The sequence below is a fragment of the Saccopteryx bilineata genome, chromosome 5 (assembly GCF_036850765.1).
Source record: "Saccopteryx bilineata isolate mSacBil1 chromosome 5, mSacBil1_pri_phased_curated, whole genome shotgun sequence".
Taxonomy (NCBI): Eukaryota; Metazoa; Chordata; class Mammalia; order Chiroptera; family Emballonuridae; genus Saccopteryx; species Saccopteryx bilineata.
Genome location: NC_089494.1, coordinates 84,690,542 through 84,718,013, shown reverse-complemented (window position 1 = coordinate 84,718,013; position 27,472 = coordinate 84,690,542).

Below are 27,472 nucleotides of genomic sequence, written 5' to 3'. Positions count from 1 at the left end.
CCATTATATCATGTACTTTTCTGCTCACAGAAATGCCAAATAAAGTTCAAATTTTCATGTCTCATCTAGTCCCAACCAATTCTTTGTCTGAAATGTTTTTCCAAGGACAGTCTGTATTCTAGACACCGAATTTCTTGCTGTTCTATAACACAATCTATAATGTTTTGCTTCCATTTTTTGTTGTCATTCTGTCATTTCTACTTGGAATGCCTTATCTTTCATCACTACTTATTGAAATCATTTCCATCTTTCCAGAGCCAGCACCTACATTTACTATTTTAAAAACCATCAGCGACTTTCTGAGTGAATGTGAATTGCTTTTGTTTTAAACATTTGCTTTCAAAAAAACATTATTTGTTTTCATAATCCCATTCCCATACATCAGCAGCGGAAACTTGTCTTACTTAGTTTTGTTTATTCTATAACACCTAAAGCAGAATATATGTCTATTTACTTTTACTATTATAAGAATAGCAAGAGCTACTCTGAATTATTGTTAAGTTCTTCCCTTTAGCTCATCTTTGAAAAACGTTAGTCATGTGAACTGTTGTGAACAGGACTCCCATGATTGATTGAGATTGGTTTCTTTTGTTGGAATTAGCAAATTTTCTTTCAGATCTCAATTTCTTATTGGTAATGTCATGTCATGTTAGTAAATTATCAAGTTGGGAACTGTTAGAAAATTTCTCTCTTTGAGTTGTAACATTTCAGGGCATTTAAGGTTTTTTGGCAGTGACTAATTTTAAATACTTCTTGAAATAATGTCACCATTAACTGGTTTTTCATCAGTGTCTTTGCAATGCTGTTGTATTGTTTTATTTTATCTTGGTCAGTATTTCATGTAAAATCAAAGAAATGAATTTTTCTAATCTATTCATGTGATTCACTCTTCTTCATTATTTTTTAATTTATCAATTACCACGTGAATCCATTTTAAATTCAATTTAAAGTTTATCTCATCTTTTTTTTTTTTTTTAATAATTTTATTTTTTTAATGGGGTGACATCAATAAATCAGGATACATATATTCAAAGATAACAAGACCAGGGTATCTTGTCGTTCAATTATGATGCATACCCGTCACCCAAAGTCAGATTGTCCTCTGTCACCTTCTATCTTGTTTTCTTTGTGCCCCTCCCCCTCCCCCTTACCCTCTCCCATACCCCCTCCCCCCCCGTAACCACCACACTCTTATCAATGTCTCTTAGTTTCACTTTTATGTCCCACCTACGTATGGAATAATGCAGTTCCTGGTTTTTTCTGATTTACTTATTTCGCTTCGTATCATGTTATCTAGATCCCACCATTTTGCTGTAAATGTTCCGATGTCATCATTTCTTATGGCTGAGTAGTATTCCATAGTGTATATGTGCCACATCTTCTTTATCCAGTCATCTATTGACGGGCTTTTTGGTTGTTTCCATGTCCTGGCCACTGTGAACAATGCTGCAATAAACATGGGGCTGCATGAGTCTTTACGTATCAATGTTTCTGAGTTTTTGGGGTATATACCCAGTAGAGGGATTGCTGGGTCATAAGGTAGTTCTATTTTCAGTTTTTTGAGGAACCACCATACTTTCTTCCATAATGGTTGTACTACTTTACATTCCCACCAACAGTGTATGAGGGTTCCTTTTTCTCCACAGCCTCTCCAACATTTGCTATTACCTGTCTTGCTAATAATAGCTAATCGAACAGGTGTGAGGTGGTATCTCATTGCTGTTTTGATTTGCATTTCTCTAATAGCTAAAGAAGATGAGCATCTTTTCATATATCTGTTGGCCATTTGTATTTCTTCCTGGGAGAAGTGTCTGTTCATATCCTCTTCCCATTTTTTTATGGGATTGTTTGCTTGTTTGTTGTTGAGTTTTATGAGTTCTTTGTATATTTTGGATATGAGGCCCTTATCTGAGCTGTTGTTTGAAAATATCATTTCCCATTTAGTTGGCTTTCTGTTTATTTTGTTATCAGTTTCTCTTGCTGAGCAAAAACTTCTTAGTCTGATGTAGTCCCATTCATTAATTTTTGCCTTCACTTCTCTTGCCATTGGAGTCAAATTCATAAAATGCTCTTTAAAACCCAGGTCCATGAGTTGAGTACCTATGTCTTCTTCTATGTACTTAATTGTTACAGGTCTTATGTTTAGATCTTTGATCCATTTTGAGTTAATTTTAGTACAGGGGGACAAACTGTAGTCCAGTTTCATTCTTTTGCATGTGGCTTTCCAGTTTTCCCAGCACCATTTATTGAAGAGGCTTTCTTTTCTCCATTGTGTGTTGTTGGCCCCTTTATCAAAAATTATTTGACTATATATATGTGGTTTTATTTCTGGACTTTCTATTCTGTTCCATTGGTCTGAGTGTCTATTTTTCTCCCAATACCATGCTGTTTTGATTGTCGTGGCCCTATAATAGAGTTTGAAGTCAGGTATTGTAATGCCCCCAGCTTCATTCTTTTTCTTTAGGATTGCTTTGGCTATTCGGGGTTTTTTATAGTTCCATATAAATCTGATGATTTTTTGCTCTATTTCTTTAAAAAACGTCATTGGAAGTTTGATGGGAATTGCATTGAATTTGTATATTGCTTTGGGTAATATAGCCACCTTGATTATATTTATTCTTCCTAGCCAAGAACAAGGTATATTCTTCCATCTCATTATATCTTTTTCAATTTCCCTTAACAATGGTTTATAGTTTTCATTATATAAGTCCTTTACATTCTTTGTTATGTTTATTCCTAAGTATTTTATTTTTTTTGTTGCAATCGTGAAGGGGATTATTCTTTTGAGTTCCTTCTCAGTTGTTTCATTGTTGGCATATAGAAAGGCTATTGACTTCTGAATGTTAATTTTGTATCCTGCGACCTTACTATATTGGCTTATTGTTTCTAGTAGTCTTTTTGTGGATTCTTTGGGGTTTTCGATGTATAGGATCATATCATCTGCAAAAAGTGATACCTTTACTTCTTCTTTTCCGATATGGATGCCTTTTATTTCTTTGTCTTGTCTGATTGCTATGGCGAGAACCTCGAGTACCACATTAAATAAGAGTGGAGAGAGTGGACAACCCTGTCTTGTTCCTGATTTAAGGGGGAAAGCCTTCAGTTTAGTGCCATTTAATATGATGTTAGTTGATGGTTTATCATATATGGCCTTTATCATGTTGAGATATTTTCCTTCTATACCCATTTTGTTGAGAGTCTTAAACATAAAATTGTGTTGTATTTTATCGAATGCCTTTTCTGCATCTATTGATAAGATCATGTGGGTTTTGTTCTTTGTTTTGTTGATATGGTGTATTACGTTAACCGTTTTACGTATGTTGAACCATCCTTGAGATTCTGGGATGAATCCCACTTGATCATGATGTATTATTTTTTTAATATGTTGTTGTATTCGATTTGCTAGTATTTTGTTTAGTATTTTAGCATCTGTATTCATTAGAGATATTGGTCTATAGTTTTCTTTTTTTGTGCCATCCTTGCCTGGTTTTGGTATGAGGGTTATGTTGGCCTCATAAAATGTGTTTGGAAGTATTGCTTCTTCTTCAATTTTTTGGAAGACTTTGAGTAGAATAGGAACCAAGTCTTCTTTGAATGTTTGATAAAATTCGCTGGTATAGCCGTCAGGGCCTGGACTTTTATTTTTGGGGAGGTTTTTAATGGTTTTTTCTATTTCTTCTCTACTGATAGGTCTGTTTAGGCTTTCTGCTTCTTCTTGACTCAGTCTAGGAAGGTTGTATTGTTCTAGGAATTTATCCATTTCTTCTAGGTTGTTGAATTTAGTGGCATAAAGTTTTTCATAGTATTCTACAATAATTCTTTGTATATCTACGGTGTCCGTGGTGATTTCTCCTCTTTCATTTTGGATTTTGTTTATATGAGTTCTTTCTCTTTTTTCCTTGGTAAGTCTTGCCAAGGGTTTGTCAATTTTGTTGATCTTTTCAAAGAACCAGCTCCTTGTTCTATTAATTTTTTCTATAGTTTTTCTGTTCTCTAATTCATTTATTTCTGCTCTGATTTTTATTATCTCCTTTCTTCGGCTAGTTTTGGGTTGTCTTTGTTCTTCTTTTTCTAGTTCCTTAAGGTGGGAAGTTAAGTGGTTCACTTGGGCTCTCTCTTGTTTGTTCATATATGTCTGAAGTGATATGAACTTCCCTCTTATCACTGCTTTTGCTGCATCCCATAGATTCTGATATGTCGTATTGTCATTTTCATTAGTCTGTATAAATCTTTTGATCTCTGCACTTATTTCTTCTCTGACGCATTCATTTTTTAAAAGTATGTTGTTTAGTTTCCACATTTTTGTGGGATTTTTTTCCTCTTTTGTGCAGTTGAATTCTAGTTTCAAGGCTTTATGATCAGAAAATATGCTTGGTACAACTTCAATTTTCCTGAATTTGCTGATGTTGTTTTTGTGGCCCAACATATGGTCAATTCTTGAGAATGATCCATGTACACTGGAGAAAAATGTATATTCAGTCACTTTGGGATGAAATGTCCTGTAGATGTCTATCATATCCAGGTGCTCTAGTGTTTTGTTTAAGGCCACTATGTCTTTGTTGATTCTCTGTTTGGATGACTGATCTAGAGCCGTCAGCGGTGTATTCAGGTCTCCAAGTATGATTGTATTTTTGTCAGTTTTTGTTTTAAGGTCAATAAGTAGCTGTCTTATATATTTTGGTGCTCCTTGGTTTGGTGCATATATATTAAGAATTGTTATGTCTTCTTGATTCAGTGTCCCCTTAGCCATTATGAAATGGCCATTTTTATCTCTGAGTACTTTTCCTGTCTTGTAGTCAGCATTATCCGATATGAGTATTGCTACACCTGCTTTTTTTTGGATGTTATTTGCTTGGAGTATTGTTTTCCAGCCTTTCACTTTGAATTTGTTTTTATCCTTGTTGCTTAGATGAGTTTCCTGTAGGCAGCATATAGTTGGATTTTTTTTTTTAATCCATTCTGCTACTCTGTGCCTTTTTATTGGTGAATTTAATCCGTTTACATTTAGTGTAATTATTGATACTTGTGAGTTCCCTATTGCCATTTTATATCTTGCTTTCTGTTAGTTTTGTGTCTTGTTTGATCCTTTTCTTTCGTTTTTCTATCTTTTGTTTTTATTTGGTTGTATTCCATACATCTTTCCTCTGTTGCTATCTTTTTTATCTCATGTGCTTCTGTGGTGGTTTTTTCAATGGTGGTTACCTTTGAGTAATGAAAAGGTTCCCTACCCTGTTCATTGTAGCAAACTATTTTGTGAGTACTTTTGCACTCCATCGTCCTTTGCTACTGTTAATCTCCATCTTCTCCCCCTCTTTCTTTTTGTTGTTGTCACAGTTTAAATTTGGTTTTATTGTGTTCTTCTTGGAGCTTTTACTTGTGGCTCTGTTTTTTTTTTGTTCTTTGTATCTGATTGGAGAACCCCCTTTAGTAATTCCTGGAGTGGGGGTTTTCTGATGATAAATTCCCTCATCTTTTCTGTATCTGTGAATGTTTTTATTTCTCCTTCATATTTGAAGGATAGCTTTGATGGGTATAGTATTCGTGGCTGAAAGTTTCTCTCTTTCAGGACTTCAAATATTGGGGTCCACTCTCTAGCTTGTAGAGTTTCTGCTGAGAAATCTGATGATAATCTAATGGGCCTTCCTTTATATGTTGTATTCTTCTTTTCCCTGGCTGCCTTGAGAATTTTTTCTTTGCTGTTGGTTTGTGTCAATTTCATTATGATATGCCTTGGAGTAGGTTTGTTGGGGTTAAGAAAACTCGGTGTTCTGTTTCCTTCTTGAATTTGAGGCTTTAGTTCTTTCCACAGGCTTGGGAAGTTCTCATCTATTATTTGTTTGAGTATGTTCTCCATTCCATTTTCTCTCTCTTCTCCCTCTGATATACCTATTATTCTTATGTTATTCTTTTTGATGGAGTCAGATAATTCTTGTAGGGCTATCTCATTTTTTTTAATTTTTGAGTCTCTTTCTTCTTCTCTCTGTTGTGCCTCAAGTTGCTTGTCTTCTATTTCACTAATCCTCTCTTCTATCTGACCTGTTCTATTAGCTAAGCTTGTTACTTCGTTTTTCAGCTCGTGAATTGAGTTTTTCATCTCTGTTTGATTTGTTTTTATAGTTTCAATTTCTTTGGACATATATTCTTTGTGTTCATTGAGTTGTTTTCTGAGCTCCCTAAATTGCCTTTCTGTGTTTTCTTGTATATCTCGGAGGATTTTTAGGATTTCTATCTTGAATTCTCTGTCATTTAGCTCCAAGGTTTCCAATATATTAAATTTTTTCTCCATAGATTTTTCCTCATCTAGCTGTGTTACCTCTCTTTCTTTTGTATCCATGATATTCGATTTTCTCTTCCTTAATGGCATCTGAGGGTGGTTTTGTTGATAGTATTAATGAGATTTAATAAAGAATAAAAAGTTAAAAAAATAAAAAATCAAAAAGAGTTGGTTTTTTTTTAAAAAATTAATAATGAAATAAAGAAAAATAAAATAATAATTTTTTAAAAAAGGAAATTATTCCCCCCCTCCTTTTTTCCTCTCCTCTCCCCTTTTTCTTGAGAAAATCTTGTGGTGAACTGTGAATTATAACAAACAATGCCTGTGATGGAGGTCCTGAATTGGGGAAAAGTAATAAAGGGGCAAAAAAAAAAAAAAAAAAAAGAAAAAAAAAAGGAAAAAAAAAGGGTGGGGTGGTATGGACCCACAAAAAGCCAATAAGGAAAAAATTTGGGTCAAGAATATAATGATTTGCTTTTATGTGTTGGTGTTGTCTAAGAGTTATGATGAGAGGAATAAGAGAACAGAAAAATGGGGGGACAAATTAAAAAAATACTATTGTATTTAGTGGAACAAGAACTAGATAAAATGGAGAGCCAGGGATGGGAGCACTGCTAGTGAGTTAAAAAGGTGAAGTAAAAAACCCCCAAAATGCCACAAACATAGGTTTGAGTCCCAGATAAGATAATTTGTTTGTTATTGAGGTTTGAATGAGAGGAGATGTAAAGGAGAAAGGAAGAAACTAATATAGAGGAAGAAAAGAAAGAGATAGAAAAAAAGAGTGAACCAGTAAAAGAAGAAAAAAGAAAGGAGAGAGAGTTAAGGGTTTTGGAGTGCAACCCTCATAGAGAGAAAGGAAGAGGAGAGAAAAGATAATGGGAGATGTAACACTTATGGGTAGTGTAGTTCAAGGAGAGGAGAGAGTAAGACTGGCAGAGAGTTAATCGGCCAAATTGGAGGAGGAAAAAAAGTATCAAGAATGAAGATAAGAGAAACAAACGAACAAATATAATAAAATGGGATAGGTTATAAAGTCTGCAGATTATTCTTGATTTTGAGAGGTTACCTTCTTGTTTTTTCTTTTCTCTCCCTCTTCCTGGTCGGTGACTCTGTACCCCAGGTTCTGCCCCTTTGGCACGCTCAGGTAGAGGTTTGCAGTTGATAAGTCTCTATGGCAATGTCATGTATTGTGCTTTAGTCTCGTTGGGAGTCAAGGCTCATTAGCTTTCATAGGCTCCGACAGTGAGAGAGTCCGTGTTCCTAGAGCCTTTCTCCTAGTCTTTCCTTCCTGAATTAGTAGCCTGATAATCCAGCTATGGGGTTGTTGCTGCCTCTGCCTGGATAGTAAGAGGTTCAAAGAGCTGGCAACTCCCCACTCTATTTCCACTCAGCACAGGGCTCTGGGTAAGGCTCAGTCAGTCAGAGCTGCTAGCATAATCAGGCGGGCTTTCCGCCCACTCAAAGACCTCTGGCTCTGCCACTCTGTCCGGTAACACAGGCGGGCACACACTTCTGGGGTGCTTGGAGGAAACTCTCATTCACTATCTGTGCGTGCAGACCAGGATATTCGGCCAGTAGTCTCACGCTCTGAGTGAAACCCCCAACCGCATGGAAATTTGCAGTGCTGGAATTCGCTCTCGCTCCGTTCCCGTTCGCGGCTTTTGCAAGGCGCTGGGCCGGCCCGAGATTCCGCTTTTGCCCACACAAAAGCCCCTGACTCTGCCCTTCTGTGCGATAACACGGGCGCGCCCTGCCGAGGCACTCGGAGGAATCGCTCACTACCTATCTGCGCGCGCACACCAGGATATGAGGCCGGCCGCGTTTCCCTGAGTGAAACCCTCACCAGCACGGAAAATTTCCACCGTTGGAATTAGTTCTCGCTCCCTCCCGTGCGCGGCTTTCCCAGGGCGCTGGGGCTGCCCAGAGATTCTGCTTTCGGCCCACAGAAAGGCCTCTGACCCTGCCTCTCTGTGGGGCAACACGGACACCCACTTCTGGGGCTTAGGAAGAGATCTCTCGCCCACTAACTGCGCACCAACCAGGAGAACGGGTAAAATGGCTGCCCCCTTGTCTTTCTTTGTTTGGGTTTGGTGTGAGTGTTAGCTTGTATTGCCAGGCTTGCCACAGGAACAGTTTTTCCTCGGCTAGGATCTTCGTGCCACAGCCTGGTTCGGCCTTTTGTGCGCGGCCTGGATGTATTCACCCCCTTTGCCCGCCTTAGTTTCTATATTCACAGTTACCAGAGAAAGCCGCCCTGTTTAGGTTAGTGAGGAAGGCAGAGCATTTCTTACTCCCTATTTCCTTCAGGATTTGGTTATATATTTAGCCAATTTTTCACTCGACAATACCTTCGGGTGTATTTTGAAGCATCTGAAGGCTCCAAGTATAGGTTTTTCTGTTTCTGGTTGAAGATCTTGTTGAGTTTTGGGGGAGATTTATCGTTATCGCTTCCTACTCCGCCATTACTCTGACGTCATCTTCTCATCTTTTTTAAAATTTACTAATTACCATGTGAATCCATTTTAAATTCAATTTAAAGTTTATTTCATCTTTTTATTGAATTATTGCTTTTCCATAGAACTTGAAATTTTTTTCACAAATTCTCTTGTCAATTGCCAAATAATTTCTATTGTTTTAATCACTAACTTTTATTTCATATTCTTTTAAATCTAATTTTAATTTTATCTGATTTATTTTATACATAAATCTAAATATGACAAGAGAAAGCATGTTTCATATCTATCCACTTAAGAGTAGTTCATTCCTGACCCAATAGTCTCTTAACTCGATCTCTAAAAATGCCCACTGCTACTCCAGAGCCACCTGACACAACATAACATTAAGAAGTTAGAGTGAAAAGAGACAGCAGTCTTAACAGAGTTAAGCTAAAATAATTTATTTTGAAAGAGTTCCCAGAAACATATGGTATAAAAACATGCCGGGCCTGGCCGGTTGGCTCAGTGGTAGAGCATCAGCCTGGCGTGCAGGGATCCCAGGTTTGATTCCCGGCCAGGGCACACAGGAGAAGTACCCATCTGCTTCTCCACCCTCCCCCTCTCCTTCCTCTCTGTCTCTCTCTTCCCCTCCCACAGCCAAGGCTCCATTGGAGGAAAAAGTTGGCCCGGGCACTGAGGATGGCTCCGTGGCCTCTGCCTCAGGCGCTAGAATGGCTCTGGTTGCAACAGAGCAACGCCCCACATGGGCAGAGCATCACCTCCTGGTGGGCATGCCAGGTGGATCCCGGTCGGGCACATGCGGGAGTCTGTCTGACTGCCTCCCTGTTTCCAACTTCAGAAAAATACAAAAAAACCCCAAACAAACAAAAAACATGCTTAGGAGTTGTTCCTGGGCCTTTGCAAAAGAAGTTGATGCTTGAGCTTCCTTAATTTTATGACAAATCTCCTGGTTTTTGGATGAGCCCCTGATATATTATGTGACCTTGGTTGTAATCATGTGATTTCCTCACAGTTTCCTTATCTTGAAAATAAAGGGATGTCAGAGTAATGGCACAGTAGGAAGTGATACCGATACAGAAGGAGATCCCCAAAATCTCAACAAGATCTTCAACCAGAAACAGAAAAATCTATCCTTGGAGCCTCCAGATGTTCTGCAATACACCCAAAGGTATGGTCGAGCGAAAAATTGGCTAAATATATAATCAAACCCTGAAGGAAATAGGAAGTAAGAAACACTCCGCCTTCCTCACTAACCTAAATAGGGCTTCTTTCACTGGGAACTGAGAGTATAGGAACTAAGGCGGGCAAAGGGAGTGAATAGATCCAGGCTGCAGCACAAACGGCCAAACCAGGCTGTAGCACGGAGATTCAAGCAGAGGAAAAACTGTGCTCGTAGCAACCCAGTCAATACAAGCTAGCATTTACGCCAAACCCACACAAAGAAAGACAAGTGGGGCAGCCATTCGCCCAGATCTCCTGGTCTGCACACGCAGATAGTGGGTGAGAGATTCCTGCTAGAGCCCTGGGAGTGGGCTCCCGTGTTACCCCACAGAAAGGCAGAGTCAGAGGCCTTTGTGTGGGCCAAAAGCGGAATCTCAGGCCACCTCAGCACCCTGAAAAAGCCACACACGGGGAGGGAGCAAGAGCTAATTTCAACACTGAAAGTTTTCCGTGTGGGCAGGGGTTTCATTCGGAGTAAGAGACAGCCTGCTCCATACCCCAGTCTGCGAGTGCAGATAGTGAGCAAGAGATTCCTCCAAGCGCCATGGGAGTGGGTGCCCGTCCGTGTTACCGGACAGAATGGCAGAGTCAGAGGCCTTTGTGTGGGCAGAAGCCCCTCCTGATTATGCTAGCAGCTCTGACTGATTGAGCTATATACCCAGAGCCCTATGCTGAGTGGGAATAGAGTGGGGATTTGCCAGCTTTTTGAGCCTCTTATTATCCAGGCAGATGCAGCAGCAACCTCATAGCTGGATTATCAGGCTACTAATTCAGGAAGGAAAGACTAGGAGAGAGGCTCAGGGAACATAGACTCTCTCACTGTCGGAGCCTACAAATGCTAATGAGCCTCGACTGCCAATGAGACTGAAGCCCAATATATGACATCGCCACAGAGACTTATCAACCGCAAACCTCTACCTGAGCGTGCCACAGGGGCAGAGCCTGGGGTACAGAGTTACTGACCAGGAAGAGGGAGAGAAGAGAAAAAGCAAGAAGATAACCTTTCAAAATCAAGAATAACCCACAGACTTTATAACCTATCCCATTTTATTATATTTGAATGTTTGTTTCTCTTATCTTCATGGCTTGATTATTTTTTTCCTCTTCCAATTTGGTCGTTTAATTCTCTGCCGGTCTTACTCTCTCCTCTCCTTGAACTACACTACCCATAAGTGTTACATCTCCCATTATCTTCTCTTTCTTCTTTCTTTCTCTCTATGAGGGTTGCACTCCAAAACCCTTAACTCTCTGTCTCTCTCCTTTTTTTCTTCTTTTAGTGGTTCCTTCTTTTTTTTCTTTTTCCTTTTTTCCTCTCTCTTTCTTTTCTCCCTCTATATTAGTTTTTCCTTTCTCCTTTAAGTCTCCTCTCATTCAATCCTCAATAACAAACAAATTATCTTACTGGGACTCAAACTTATGTTTGTGTCATTTTGGGGGGCTTTTACTTTGCTTTTTTAACTCACTAGCAGTGCTCCCAACCCTGGCTCTCCATTTTCTCTAGTTCTTGTTAAACTAAAATTACTAAATACAATAGTATTTAGTAATAATCCAGAAAAGATGAGGGAATTTATCATCAGAAAACCTCCACTCCAGGAATTACTAAAGGGGGTTCTCCAATCAGATAAAGAACAACAACAACAAAAAAACAAAGCCACAAGTAAAAGCTCCAAGAGGAACACAATAAAACCAAATTTAAACTGTGACAACAAAAAGAAAGGGGGGTGAGGATGGAGATTAACAGTAGCAAGGGACGATAGAGAGCAAAAGTACTCACAAAATAGTGTGCTACAATGAACAGGGTAGGAACCCTTTTCATTACTTAAAGGTAACCATCATTGAAAAAACCACCACAGAAGCACATGAGATAAAAAAGACAGCAACAGCGGAAAGATGTATGGAATACAACCAAATAAAAACAAAAGATAGAAAAATGAAAGAGAAGGATCAAACAAGACACAAAACTAACAGAAAGCAATACATAAAATGGCAATAGGGAACTCACAAGTGTCAATAATTACACTAAATGTAAATGGATTAAACTCACCAATAAAAAGGCACAGAGTAGCAGAATGGATTAAAAAAGAAAATCCAACTGTATGCTGCCTACAGGAAACTCATCTAAGCAACAAGGATAAAAACAAATTCAAAGTGAAAGGCTGGAAAACAATACTCCAAGCAAATAACATCCAAAAACAGCAGGCGCAGCAATACTCATATCTGATAATGCTGACTACAAGACAGCAAAAGTACTCAGAGACAAAAATGGCCATTTCATAATGGTTAAGGGGACACTGAATCAAGAAGACATAACAATTCTTAATATATATGCACCAAACCAAGGAGCACCAAAATATATAAGACAGCTACTTATTGACCTTAAAACAAAAACTGACAAAAATACAATCATACTTGGAGACCTCAATACACCGCTGATGGCTCTAGATCGGTCATCCAAACAGAGAATCAACAAAGATATAGTGGCCTTAAACAAAACACTAGAGCACCTGGATATGATAGATATCTACAGGACATTTCATTTCAAAGTGACAGAGTATACATTTTTCTCCAGTGTACATGGATCATTCTCAAGAATTGACCATATGTTGGGCCACAAAAACAACATCAGCAAATTCAGAAAAATTGAAGTTGTACCAAGCATATTTTCTGATCATAAAGCCTTGAAACTAGAATTCAACTGCAAAAAAGAGGAAAAAAATCCCACAAAAATGTGGAAACTAAACAACATACTTTTAAAAAATGAATGGGTCAAAGAAGAAATAAGTGCAGAGATCAAAAGATATATACAGACTAATGAAAATGACAATACGACATATCAGAATCTATGGGATGCAGCAAAAGCAGTGATAAGAGGAAAGTTCATATCACTTCAGACATATATGAACAAACAAGAGAGAGCCCAAGTGAACCACTTAACTTCCCACCTCAAGGAACTAGAAAAAGAAGAACAAAGACAACCCAAAACTAGCCGAAGAAAGGAAATAATAAAAATCAGAGCAGAAATAAATGAATTAGAGAACAGAAAAACTATAGAAAAAATTAATAGAACAAGGAGCTGGTTCTTTGAAAAGATCAACAAAATTGACAAACCCTTGGCAAGACTTACCAAGGAAAAAAGAGAAAGAACTCATATAAACAAAATCCAAAATGAAAGAGGGGAAATCACCACGGACACCATAGGTATACAAAGAATTATTGTAGAATACTATGAAAAACTTTATGCCACTAAATTCAACAACCTAGAAGAAATGAATAAATTCCTAGAATGATACAATCTTCCTAGACTGAGTCAAGAAGAAGCAGAAAGCCTAAACAGACCTATTAGTAGAGAAGAAATAGAAAAAAACACTAAAAACCTCCACAAAAATAAAAGTCCAGGCCCTGATGGCTATACCAGTGAATTTTATCAAAGATTCAAAGAAAGCTTGGTTCCTATTCTACTCAAAGTCTTCCAAAAAATTGAAGAAGAAGCAATACTTCCAAACACATTTTGTGAGGCTAACATAACCCTCATACCGAAACCAGGCAAGGATGGCACAAAAAAGAAAGCTACAGACCAATATCTCTAATGAATATAGATGCTAAAATACTAAACAAAGTACTAGCAAATTAAATAAAACAACATATTAAAAAGATAATACATCATGATCAAGTGGGATTTATCCCAGAATCTCAAGGATGGTTCAATATACGTAAAACGGTTAATGTAATACACCATATTAACAAAACAAAGAACAAAACCCACATGATCTTATCAATAGATGCAGAAAAGGCATTCGATAAAATACAACACAATTTTATGTTTAAGACTCTCAACAAAATGGGTATAGAAGGAAAATATCTCAACATGATAAAGGCCATATATGATAAACCATCAACTAACATCATATTAAATGGCACAAAACTGAAGGCTTTCCCCCTTAAATCAGGAACAAGACAGGGTTCTCTACTCTTATTTAATGTGGTACTAGAGGTTCTAGCCAGAGCAATCAGACAAGACAAAGAAATAACAGGCATCCATATCGGAAAAGAAGAAGTAAAGGTATCACTTTTATCAGATAATATGGTCCTATACATAGAAAACCCAAAGAATCCCCCAAAAGACTACTAGAAACAATAAGCTAATACAGTAAGGTCACAGGATACAAAATTAACATACAAAAGTCACTAGAAAAAGGCCTTTTCACACCTTGGCCTTTCACATTGTTGGCCTTTTTATATGCCAACAATGAAACATTTGAGAACAAACTCAAAAAAATAATCCTCTTCACGATTGCAACAACAACAACAAAATACCTAGGAATAAACATAACAAAGAATGTACAGAACTTATATAACGAAAACTACAAACCATTGTTACGGGAAATTGAAAAAGATATAATGAGATGGAAGAATATTCTTTGTTCTTGGTTAGGAAGAATAAATATAATCAAGATGGCCATATTACCCAAAGCGATATCCAAATTTAATGCAATTCCCATCAAAATTCCAATGACATTTTTTAAAGAAATTGAGCAAAAAATCATCAGATTTATATGGAACTATAAAAACCCCCAAATAGCCAAAGCAATCCTAAGGAAAAAGAATGAAGCTGGGGGCATTACAATACCTGACTTCAAACTCTATTATAGGGCCACGACAATCAAAACAGCATGGTATTAGCAGAAAAATAGACACTCAGACCAATGGAACTGAATAGAAAGCCCAGAAATAAAACCACATATATATGGTCAAATAATTTTTGATAAAGGGGCCAACAACACAAAATGGAGTAAAGAAAGCCTGTTCAACAAATGGTGCTGGGAAAACTGGAAAGCCAGATACAAAAGAATGAAACTGGACTACAGTTTGTCCCCTTGTACTAAAATTAATTCAAAATGGATCAAAGATCTAAATATAAGACCTGAAACAATAAAGTACATAGAAGAAGACATAAGTTCTAAATTCATGGACCTTGGTTTTAAAGACCATTTTATGAATTTGACTCCAAAGGCAAGAGAAGTGAAGGCAAAAATTAATGAATGGGACTACATCAGACTAAGAAGTTTTTGTTCAGCAAGAGAAACTGATAACAAAATAAACAGACAGCCAACTAAATGGGAAATGATATTTTCAAAGAACTGCTCAGATAAGGACCTAATATCCAAAATATACAAAGAACTCACAAAACTCAACAATAAACAAACAAACAATCCAATAAACAAATGGGAAGAGAATATGAACAGACACTTCTTCCCTGAAGAAATACAAATGACTAACAGATATATGAAAAGATGCTCATCTTCTTTAGTTATTAGAGAAATGCAAATCAAAACTACAATGAGATACCACCTCACACCTGTTAGATTAGCTATTATTAACAAGACGGGTAATAGCAAATGTTGGAGAGGCTGTGGAGAAAAAGGAACCCTCATTCACTGTTGGTGGGACTGTAAAGTAGTACAACCATTATGGAGGAAAGTATGGTGGTTCCTCAAAAAACTGCAAGTAGAACTACCTTATGACCCAGCAATCCCTCTACTGGGTATATACCCCAAAACCTCAGAAACATTGATACGTGAAGACACATGTAGCCCCATGTTCATTGCAGCACTGTTTACAGTGGCCAAGACATGGAAACAACCAAAAAGCCCTTCAATAGAAGACTGGATAAAGAAGATGTGGCACATATACACTATGGAATACTACTCAGCCATAAGAAATGATGACATCAGATCATTTACAGCAAAATGGTGGGATCTTGATAACACTATAAGGAGTGAAATAAGTAAATCAGAAAAAAACAAGAACTACATGATTCCATACATTGGTGGAACATAAAAATGAGACTAAGAGACATGGACAAGAGTGTGGTGGTTACCAAGGGTGGGGGGGGGAGGGAGGACATGGGAGGGAGGAAGGGAGAGAGTTAGGAGGAGGGGGAGGGGCACAGAGAACTAGATAGAGGGTGACGGAGGACAATCTGACTTTGGGCGAGGGGTTTGCAACATAATTTGATGACAAAATAACCTAGACATGTTTTCTTTGAATATATGTACCCTGATTTATTAATGTCATCCCATTACCATTAATAAAAATTTATTAAAAAAAAAAAATAAATAGACAAACAAACAATCACCAACAATAATAAGAGAAACCCAAAACATAGGATGGGGGAATATATGGAGACTTGCTAACATAAAGGTCTTTTAAAATATTACTATTTTTATATGGGATAATGTTATTGTTGTTATATTATTAGAGACCTTATACTTTAGGAATTTAAATGGAAGTAATTACGAAGAAATTACATGATATGTGGGATTTGTTTCAAAACAATCAATTGCAGGTATGAGTGAATGATATGTGAAAAATCTATGATTTTTTTAAAAAAAAATAAGCAAAGGTAAAGCAATTGAGTGTATAAGAAAAAGAATTCATAGACACAGACAACAGTGTGGTGATTGCTGGGGGTGGGGGATGAGGGAGATGAGAATGGAGAGAGGTACAGGAGGATAAATGGTGATTGACAGAAAGTTCTGTATATTCAGGTGGTGAATACACAATATGGTGTACCGATGATGTGTTGTGGAATTGTGCACCTAAAACCTGTATAATTTTGTTAACCAATGTCACCCCAATAAAGTCAACAAAAAACTATAAGCAAAGAAAAAAAATTGTGTTGTAAATTAGTTCCAAGGAACTGAAGCTCTGTTGATCTGTAAGTTACTTAGACCCAAGGTAGAAATCATCAATGCATACATATGTAGAAAATTTATTTTGTACCAGGGGGTCATTTTCAGAGAACTGAAAAGAGAAAGAGTGATGATGAGGCTACGAAGCAGAAGAAGGCCCTTTAGAATTCTCTTTTCCATCTGACAGTCTGCCTCTTTCACCCCCTATAACTGCACAGCTCCACCCTAGAGTCCACTCTTCCCTTCCCCAGCCCTTGCTTTCTCTTTTTCCTCCTTTGTCACTTCTCCTCTCTTCTTTCACTCTTGGATTATCCTCTATTTGCTAGGCATATTATGCAAAAAAGTCATATTCAATTTTTTTTAAAAGTTTGTATTTTCTTTATTTTTATTGTAGTAGTGGGTTAATTATTTTATATGTCTGTGATCATACACCCAGGTTTGGCTGGAATAGTAATGGTGTATGACTTTTGTCCCAGAGAAATTGTGAATAGCACTCTTTTCCATCTTAAAAGCATATTATATTATATGATTAATTATATTTATATCTTCCTAAAATTTATAAAACTTAGTTGCCATTCATATTCTTTAGAAAGTAGTTATTTAATATAATCAGATATCTGAATCTGTTCCAAGGTTTGGTTTTTGGCTCATGTGGGTCAGCGGTTCTCAACAGAGATAAAGTTTCTACTCTTCTCTCTCTCTTTTTAAATTTTTCCATTGATTTTAGAGAGAAAAAAGGAGCAGGGAACGGGGAGGGAGGGAGAGTGAAGGAGGGAATCTACTTTAAGTAGAAGATATCATACTCTTTATTGTAAATAACAACAACACTCTAGTGCAACACAAGTGACTAAGAAATATCTTCGCTTTCCTCCCCCTTGATAATGTTCCTTGATCACACCTTAAAAACTAAATTTTGGTTAATTTATCATTTCTCTCAAATCAGTTCCTTACCTTCCTCAGATACCTGTTTCAGAGAATAGTTAGATGCCAAAATATATGTGGACCTGGGCAGTGAAGCTGCTTCACAGTATTATCATTGGCCACTTGGGCATCCTCTTAGGTACAATTGTTATTTATTCTTTGGTCCCAAAGCTCCTTCAGTGCCTGCTTTTTCTATATTCGAATCCCTTCTTCAGCCTTTGGGCACAGAAAATCATCTCATTGTCATGTTGGCTCTGGGAGTTGTGGGGAAAGATCAAGGAGCCTGTCTCTAGTCGGTGGCCTAACTGCTCCAGTTACCCATCTCCACCTTCCTGTGTCTGGGTCAGATGCCTGGCTGGCCAGCTCTTCAGAACTTGCTGCTTGACCTGGCACAACCTGAAGAGAGAAAGATAATTGACCTCTGCTCCCAAGTCCCCAAATTTATCTGGGGATTTGCGACAATCTCAGGCACTTCAGGTCCTTGCTCTTATTTTGCTCTGCTCTACGTGGTAAGCCTTTTACTGTCTACTGTATTCTCCTTTTGGTTTGGGTCACACTTTTTCTGCTTCTTTATGTATCTAGTAACTTCTAGTAGATACGGTGTATTATAAGCATTATGTGGTTGAGGATCTAAATTTTGTTTTCTTTGTTAAAAAAGTTTGTGACTTTTGCCCTGGCCAGGTAGCTTAGGTGGTTAGAGCATCATCCCAAAGTGCACAGGTTGCTGGTTTGATCCCCAGTTAGGGCACATACAGGAACAACTCTATATTTATGCTTTCTCTCTCATTAATAATAATAATAATAATAATAATAAACTACTTAAATCAATGCTGAGAACTGAAAGTTGGTTTTTTGAGAAGCAATCAATGAATAACTAAAAGTGCTGCAACTATGACTTGATATTTCTTACCTCTCACCCTTCCTGTCTTTCTCTGCCTCTGTCTCTCTTTCTCTAAAAAAAAGTTATGACTTTTGTATTAGCAGGCAGTTAAGTAAGCTGAAGATCAGCTTGTTTATTTTCTTTTTCTTTTTCTTTTTTTTCTTTTCTTTCATTTTTCTGAAGCTGGAAACAGGGAGAGACAGTCAGACAGACTCCCGCGTGCGCCCGACCGGGATCCACCCGGCACGCCCACCAGGGGCGATGCTCTGCCCACCAGGGGGCGATGCTCTGCCCATCCTGGGCGTCGCCATGTTGCGACCAGAGCCACTCTAGCGCCTGAGGTAGAGGCCACAGAGCCATCCCCAGCGCCCGGGCTGTCTTTGCTCCAATGGAGCCTTGGCTGCGGGAGGGGAAGAGAGAGACAGAGAGGAAAGCGCGGTGGAGGGGTGGAGAAGCAAATGGGCGCTTCTCCTGTGTGCCCTGGCCGGGAATCGAACCCGGGTCCTCCGCACGCTAGGCCGACGCTCTACCACTGAGCCAACCGGCCAGGGCCAGCTTGTTTATTTTGAAGCTTACTTTTAAGTTTTAATAGTGAATATCTAGACTAGCTTTTACCTTAGGTTAGTTTAGTTCTGATATTAATGGGTGAGTCTTTGAGGCCTCTACCTTCTGTTCATCAAGTAGAGTAGGTCTCTCTACTCCAGTTATATTTCATACACCTCCAGCCCTATCTAATTTCTGAAAGTTGTTCAGCTTATAACTCCTTAGTAGTTCTTTGCCTAGTCTTAATGGAATTTTTTATGGTGAGCATGTTCCCCTTAGTATTTCGATACAAGTGGGTTCCTGTATAGAGTTTTGGAGTTCTTTTTATCTCACCTTTGATTTCTTTCTTTTTTTATTTTTTATTTTTTATTTTTCTGAAGTTGGAAATGGGGAGGCAGTCAGACAGACTCCCGCATGTGCCCGACCGGGATCCACCTGGCATTCCTACCAGGGGGTGATGCTCTGCCCATCTGGGGCATTGCTCTGTTGCAACCAGAGCCATTCTAGAGCCTGAGGCAGAGGTCATGGAGCCATCCTCAGCGCCTGGGCCAACTTTTTGCTCCAATGGAGCCTTGGCTGCGGGAGGGGAAAAGAGAGACAAAGAGGAAGGAGAGGGGGAGGGGTGGAGAAGCAGATGGGCACTTCTCCTGTGTGCCCTGGCCGGGAATTGAACCCAGGACTCCTGCACACCGGCCAATGCTCTACCACTGAGCCAACCAGCCAGGGCCTCACCTTTGATTTCTACTTCATACATTTCAGCTGTTTAGCTGCTCTGAACTCAGATCTCTGTTTTCTTAATTTAGCAATATTCTGGTGCCCCATTTGGGTTTTTCCTCTCTATACTACAGTCCTTAATGGGGATCTAGTCAGAAAGTGCATGATCATAGGGCCCATCTGTCTTCATCCTTTCCCTTAGGAACCATAATCCTCCTTTGCCTACTATCCAAAGCCTGAAAATATTGACTTGATATATTTTGTCAGGTTCTCTAGTTACTGCTGGAGGACAAACCTACTACCAGTTAGTTACTCCATCAAGGCCAGAAGTGCAAGTTTATGATTATCCCTTTTAAGTTACAGCTTTAACTATAACTTCCTCTGATGAATAGGTAATGTATTCCAGAGGAACCTTTTTACTGAAAACTACTCAAAATTACCACCACTCTACATAGTGTAGTAAAAACTTAATTATTTGCTATTTCTTGCATCTACTTTCCTTTGCGACTTCTCTAAATTTGAATATGGTTTTCTCTCTGCCATGGGGGATACCAGAAAATGGCACAATTTTTATTTTTAAACATCTGAATAACTGAATCTTTCAATACATGTCAAATAAAGAAAATATGGAGAGAAGCATGGAGCTGAACATGTTTTAAGTGGGTCTGAAAAACAGGAGTAGAATTATGTGGTTTGTTCATTGGTAGCCAAAACCACTTATTATGTGTCCCAAATATATGCCATACACTATTTCAAGGTAATTAAAAGTGATCTATTAAAAACAAGCCTTCTTAATGAATGTTTTCTATTTTTTTAATGCTATAAATTAGGGGTTTGCAAATTATGTCCTGTGGTCTAAATCTCTCCAGCTGTCTGTTTTTATACAGCCCAAAAACTAAGAGTAGATTTTACTTTTTACAATGGCTACATGCTCAGTGGTTGTATAAGTACCTATATAGTATTGTCAAATTTGTCTCTTGGCCTATGAAGTCTAAAATATTTACTGTCTGGCTCCTTAAGAGAAAATTTACCTGTTCTTGGTCTTAAACATTTTGTCCATAAATTCCTCTATACCAGTGTTTTCCAACCTTTTTTGTGCCATGCCCCACCTTAACCTTTCTAAAATTTTTATGTCCCCCCCTATGTAACATACATAATTTTTAACATTAAAAAATTGATTTGTTCACTTAATAAACATAAATGATAGGTTCTAGGAAGAAATCACTATGAAATTGTTAACAAAACACAGTAAGTAAAATTTCAAAACATATAATGAAAAACAGAAATTTAAATTCCAAATAATTTTAATACAGATTTTTCTATATTAATTTATTATTTTAATTTAGTGTGATCCTTGCGCTTGATGCTTGCTGCACAGAGATTTTATATTAGGTTCCAGTTTGGTTAGCTTTAGTCTCAAGTCTCCACGTTCTGTTATATCCAGCCGATTTCTTTTTTTTACCAGTAAACCATTTACAGCACTAAATCCACATTCAGCTGAAAATGAAGATGGAAACGGTAGCAATAGTTTTCTTGCACATTTGGTTGAATTTGGGTATTTGACTTCTGTTTCCTCACAAAGCCATGCCATCGCTCCTTTGATATTAAATAAAGCTTTAACTGACTCATCATTTTGCAATTCTGCGAGTTCTTCTTGATACTGCATATTTGATATATCAGACAAATCCACTAACATTGGCTGCATCATCCATGTTGGGAAATCAATTTGTTTTAAATCAGAAAATCTTTCTTTTCAATCAGCCAATAGAATCTTCAAATGATTGACAATAACAAGTAAAGCGGTATCAGTTACTTCACATTTTTGGAGCCAATGAAACTGTTTAAAGTTTTTGTTGTTAATATGTTTCTGACATAACTCAATATTGGTAATGAAACCAAATATCTTTGCTTTTGCATCGACAAGAGTTTTATTTGTTCCTTGAAGTTGCTTATTTAATATATTTAGTTTTTCAAAGATATCGGCTAAATAACTCACAAATGCTTTACCATCTATTGTTAACAGATACTTCATTTCAGGTTTATCGCTTAAAAAATCACTAAGAGTATCAAACAGTTCCATAAATCTTTTCAAACAGTTTCCTTTAGATAGCCATCTTACTTCAGTATGAAGTAAAATCTCACATGGTCTTCATTTTGTTCTTCACAAAATAGCTTGAAAAGACGCTCACATTTGGCACTAGCTTTAATAGCATTAACACACTTTATTACTGTATGTAATACTTCATTCAGAACAGGCAAGATGTTTTTAGCTACCAAGTTTTCCCTATGAATAACACAATGCACAAGAATCATTTCTGGATTCGCATCTTTCATCAATTTTAAGCAGCCATTTTTCTTGCCCATCATATTGGGAGCACCATCTGCAGCACAAGATGTTATGTTTTTCATTGGTATATCATTGACATCTAAGTAGTTTTTTAGCTTATTATATATATCTTTGGAGGTAGTGATGCTTTCTAATCTTTTACAGAACAACATTTCTTCAGCAAAATGTCCTTTATCAATATATCTTACGTAAGTTATCAATACTGCCTCACTGTCTCTCAAAGTTGATTCATCCATTTGCAAGGAGAATTTTCTTGTTTTCAGCTTTTCAATAAGTTGTTTTTCAATATCCTCACTCATTTCGTCTATTATTCTGCTAACAGAATTGTTATTGAGTGGCATAGCTTTTACATCTTTGTCATCTTTTTCAAGAACCGCTTTAAGAAATGCCGATATTGACGGTTTTATTAAATTCTCTCCTATAGTGTGATTTTCTCCAGTTTTAGCGATGAATAAAGAAATTTGATAACTAGCCTCAAGAACATGATTATTAGTTGAAGTATGAGCAGTAAATAGAGACTTTAGCCTGACCAGGCAGTGGCGCAGTGGATAGAGCGTCAGACTGGGATGCAGAGGACCCAGGTTCGAGACCCTGAGGTTGCCAGCTTGAGCGCAGGCTCATCTGGTTTGAGCAAAAGCTCACCAGCTTGAACCCAAGGTTGCTGGCTCCAGCAAGGGTTACTTGGTCTGCTGAAGGCCCATGGTCAAGTCACATATGAGAAAGCAATCAATGAACAACTAAGGTGTTGCAACGTGTAATGAAAAACTAATGATTGATGCTTCTCATCTCTCTTCGTTCCTGTCTGTCTGTCCCAATCTGTCCCTCTCTCTGACTTACTCTCTGTCTCTGTAAAAAATAAATAAATAAATAAATAAATACTTTAATGTTGTTCTTTTTTCAAAAATTTTCTTTAAAGTTTTAGAGTAACTCAAATCTGAATTAATATGAGCACTATGTTTTGCTTTCAAATGCGCCTCAAGACGACCTCGTTTCATTGATTCGTTGGTCAAGCATTGCTGGCATAAAAGACAAAAAGGAATCTGCTCATCGTGAACAGTGGGTATGAACCCAAATTTTAAATATTCCTCCAAATATTGACGAGTTTTTTTCTTGCTTGCACCACTCATTTTACTATGGGCTATAATAAAAATAAGATCAATTAAAAACTAATATTAAAATATGTGTTAAAATATATTCAATGTGACATAGAGTAAATGTGTACTAAAAATTCATATTTATTTACATGTATATAACACATTTACTACACTACCACCGCAAATCAAAAGGTATCTATATTTTTTCCACTTGACAAAATTTTCTGGAAAGTTATGCTTCTAAAATTAAAATTGTCATGCATGCACTATTATAGCCCCAATAATATTTATAAAATATTAGTGCTTTCTAGCCCCGATGCAAGAAGTACTTAATAAAGAGTTTAATATTGATAAAAATAAAATCAAATACTTACCAATTATATCTATACAATATATATGTATATTTATTAAATCAAAGAGCTTTTACAACAGTTTTGACTGACACTTATTTCAAATTAATACCAACTGAATGATGTGAAACACTACAGAAGTTGCGATGGGCCAATTAGCTCCGCGGTGAACCCAGGATGAAATTTACTTGATGATGCCAATCACCCAGTTGATATTTTGGTCTTGTCAAATGAAATTATACTTAATAATTATTTACCACAATTATTTAAGAATTGCATTTTTTGTTAAATTTGGCACCGATATCTAGCATTGCATTTAAATGGCCCGGGGCAAAAGAGTTAAAGTTGTGTCGAGTCCATTTTCAAATTGCCCCCCTTAACTATCGAATTGCCCCCCTGTGAGGCATGGGCCCCACATTGGGAAACACCGCTCTATACCATCCATCTAACGAATATTTATTCAGTACCTTACTTTGTGCAAGATGTCATGAGAACTTGAATTAGGCAGAGCACCTTCTTTTTATGAGTTCATAATTTATCAGCAAAACACAGAGTTGAGTGAAAGGAGAATCAGCGGTAATAGTTAAAGTCTACTTCATAAAAGAATAGCTGGCTTGGAGCTGGGAAAATTAGAGGAATCTCATTGGAGGAGGTGACACTGGGGCTGGGCTAGGAAAGATGGGTAGAATTTGAATACACCAAGGCACCTCTTTTCTCTCCTTTAGTCAATCTTTAGCCTGAGTTTTCTTTTGAAGTTCTAAGGGATTAAGTAACAGGTTTGGGGGAGTTGTTTTCCCAGCTGACTTTTCCTATTTGGAATTCCAGTATGTTTAGGAAAGAGCTAGTATTCTCTACTCTCATCTCAGATTGGAATAATTTTGGCCAAATAACTACACATATCATCCATGTATGTCTGTGTTCAGCAGGGAGAACTCTGCTAAGATTTACTTCTAAACTGCACTCTCTCTTCATGGAGTTCTATGGCCAGCAGCATCTCTCTCTTTGTAGCTTTGCCAGGCTAGAATTCCTACTTGTGGTAGGGGAGGGAGGAAAGTCAGATTTAATATTAGTAACATTTAGAGATTGCTTTTTTTCTCATGTAAATAAGAGTCTTAATGGTAGGACCAAAGAAACTAATCTAAGCAAAAAGAGAATCTTTATATCCAGGTTTAATAGAAATCTGAATACACAATGAGAAGCTGAAGGCAGTAGTACCGTTTATCATAAATGAAATGAGTATAAACTGAAAGTAAACTTCTTATAGAGGAAAGTTTTTAAAGTAGAATTGGAATATAAAAAGATTATTTAAAGACTGAAACTTATAATATTGAGCTTTTCTATTAAAATAATCTTTTAACCTGATTTGAAATGATGGCATGGTTCGTGATTGATGAGTTAAAGGTTAAAAAATAGTTTTTGGGAGAATAATTTTACCTATTCTTTGAAGGAAAAGTATTTTTTGTTATTAAAGTCTATTCATCCTTGAATTTGAATGCTGATTAATACAAATTCCCTGAAATCAATCTCTATTCATAGACATATATAACAGTACTTATTAGTCACAATAACTGAAAATTTTCATGATGAATTTAATGCATTTCCATTTGGCAGTCAGAATAATGTTTTTCCATATCACAAGTACACTGATTTTGTAACACCTTTTCATTTCTCTCATGGCCTTTGCAGTTGAGTTTGGATAATTTTATGTTGTTTTCAGTTAAACTTTATTTTAATATTGTATAATGATTTTACTGGCTTATCCAACATAAGGGTAGTGAGAATTGAGTTGAAAGTTATATTAAAGAATGATGGAGTTATTGGACTTGAAACAGACCAAATAGAATATTTTGGGAAAAGTACTTGCATTTATTTGACAACAATAAAAATTCCTTACATTTGTGTAGTATTTTAAAATGTTTCCAGTGCTTTGCCATATCTTTTAGTATATCCTTAGTAGTAAGTGTCTGAGGTTTAACTCAAAAGAGATTAATTTCAAAAAGATACTGTGTTGTCTTATATTGCTGCAAAGTCTAGAGGCATTGGTCTTTAGAAATAGCTTGTTACATGTTTTCAGCAATATGATTAGGGTTTTGTTTGTGTCCATCACTTGGTTTGATTTTCTCTGTGTTGTTTTAATTCTCAGAGGGTCTCTACAATGTGGCAAGGTCACTCACAATTCTAGGCTTACATGTCCTTATAGCTTAATATACAAAAAAGAAAAAGTAGCATCTTTACCCACAGCTCTAACAATCTTCCCAGACTGGACTCTGATATGGGTCATACATCTTAAATATGCTTAGGGAATAAGACACCGATTGACCAAGCCTGTGTTATATGCATACATTCAAGGTGAGATGTCTTACTATGATCTGAGATGGGACTTCAAGATCAATTAATTAAAAGTCAATTCGTCAAAAGACTAATGAGAAACTTACTGAATTCATTTTCTTTTAAGAGTTTATTTTAACTAGGTTTCATTTTGCATTCATAACAACAATTTGAAAGATATTTTATTTATTTATTTATCTTTTTTAAATAAATTTTTATTAATGGTAATGGGATGACATTAATAAATCAGGGTACATATATTCAAAGAAAACATGTCTAGGTTATTTTGTCATCAAATTATTTTGCAAACCCCTCGCCCAAAGTCAGATTGTCCTCCGTCACCCTCTATCTAGTTCTCTGTGCCCCTCCCCCTCCCCCTAACTCTCTCCCTCCCTCCCTCCCATGTCCTCCCCCCCCCACCCTTGGTAACCACCACACTCTTGTCCATGTCTCTTAGTCTCATTTTTATGTTCCACCAATGTATGGAATCATGTAGTTCTTGTTTTTTTTCTGATTTGCTTATTTCACTCCTTATAATGTTATCAAGATCCCACCATTTTGCTGTAAATGATCTGATGTCATCATTTCTTATGGCTGAGTAGTATTCCATAGTGTATATGTGCCACATCTTCTTTATCCAGTCTTCTATTGAAGGGCTTTTTGGTTGTTTCCATGTCTTGGCCACTGTGAACAGTGCTGCAATGAACATGGGGCTACATGTGTCTTCACGTATCAATGTTTCTGAGGTTTTGGGGTATATACCCAGTAGAGGGATTGCTGGGTCATAAGGTAGTTCTATTTGCAGTTTTTTGAGGAACCACCATACTTTCCTCCATAATGGTTGTACTACTTTACAGTCCCACCAACAGTGAATGAGGGTTCCTTTTTCTCCACAGCCTCTCCAACATTTCCTATTACCCGTCTTGTTGATAATAGCTAATCTAACAGGAGTGAGGTGGTATCTCATTGCAGTTTTGATTTGCATTTCTCTAATAACTAATGAAGATGAGTATCTTTTCATATATCTGTTGGCCATTTGTATCTCTTCCTGGGAAAAGTGTCTGTTCATGTCCTCTTCCCATTTTTTTATTGGATTGTTTGTTTGTTTGTTGTTGAGTTTTATGAGTTCTTTGTAAATTTTGGATATTAGGCCCTTATCTGAGCTGTCGTTTGAAAATATCAGTTACCATATAGTTGGCTGTCTGTTTATTTTGATATCAGTTTCTCTTGCTGAGCAAAAACTTTTAATTCAGATTTAGTCCCATTCATTTATCTTTGCCTTCACTTCTCTTGCCATTGGAGTCAAGTTCATAAAATGTTCTTTAAAACCCAGGTCCATGATTTTAGTACCTATGTCTTCTTCTATGTACTTTATTGTTTCAGGTCTTATATTTAGGTCTTTGATCCATTTTGAATTAATTTTAGTACACGGGAACAGGCTGTAGTCGAGTTTCATTCTTTTGCATGTGGCTTTCCAGTTTTCCCAACACCATTTGTTGAAGAGGCTTTCTTTTCTCCATTGTGTGTTGTTGGCCCCTTTATCAAAGATTATTTGACCATATATATGTGGTTTTATTTCTGGGCTTTCTATTCTGTTCCATTGGTCTGAGTGTCTATTTTTTTGCCAATACCATGCTGTTTTGATTATCGTG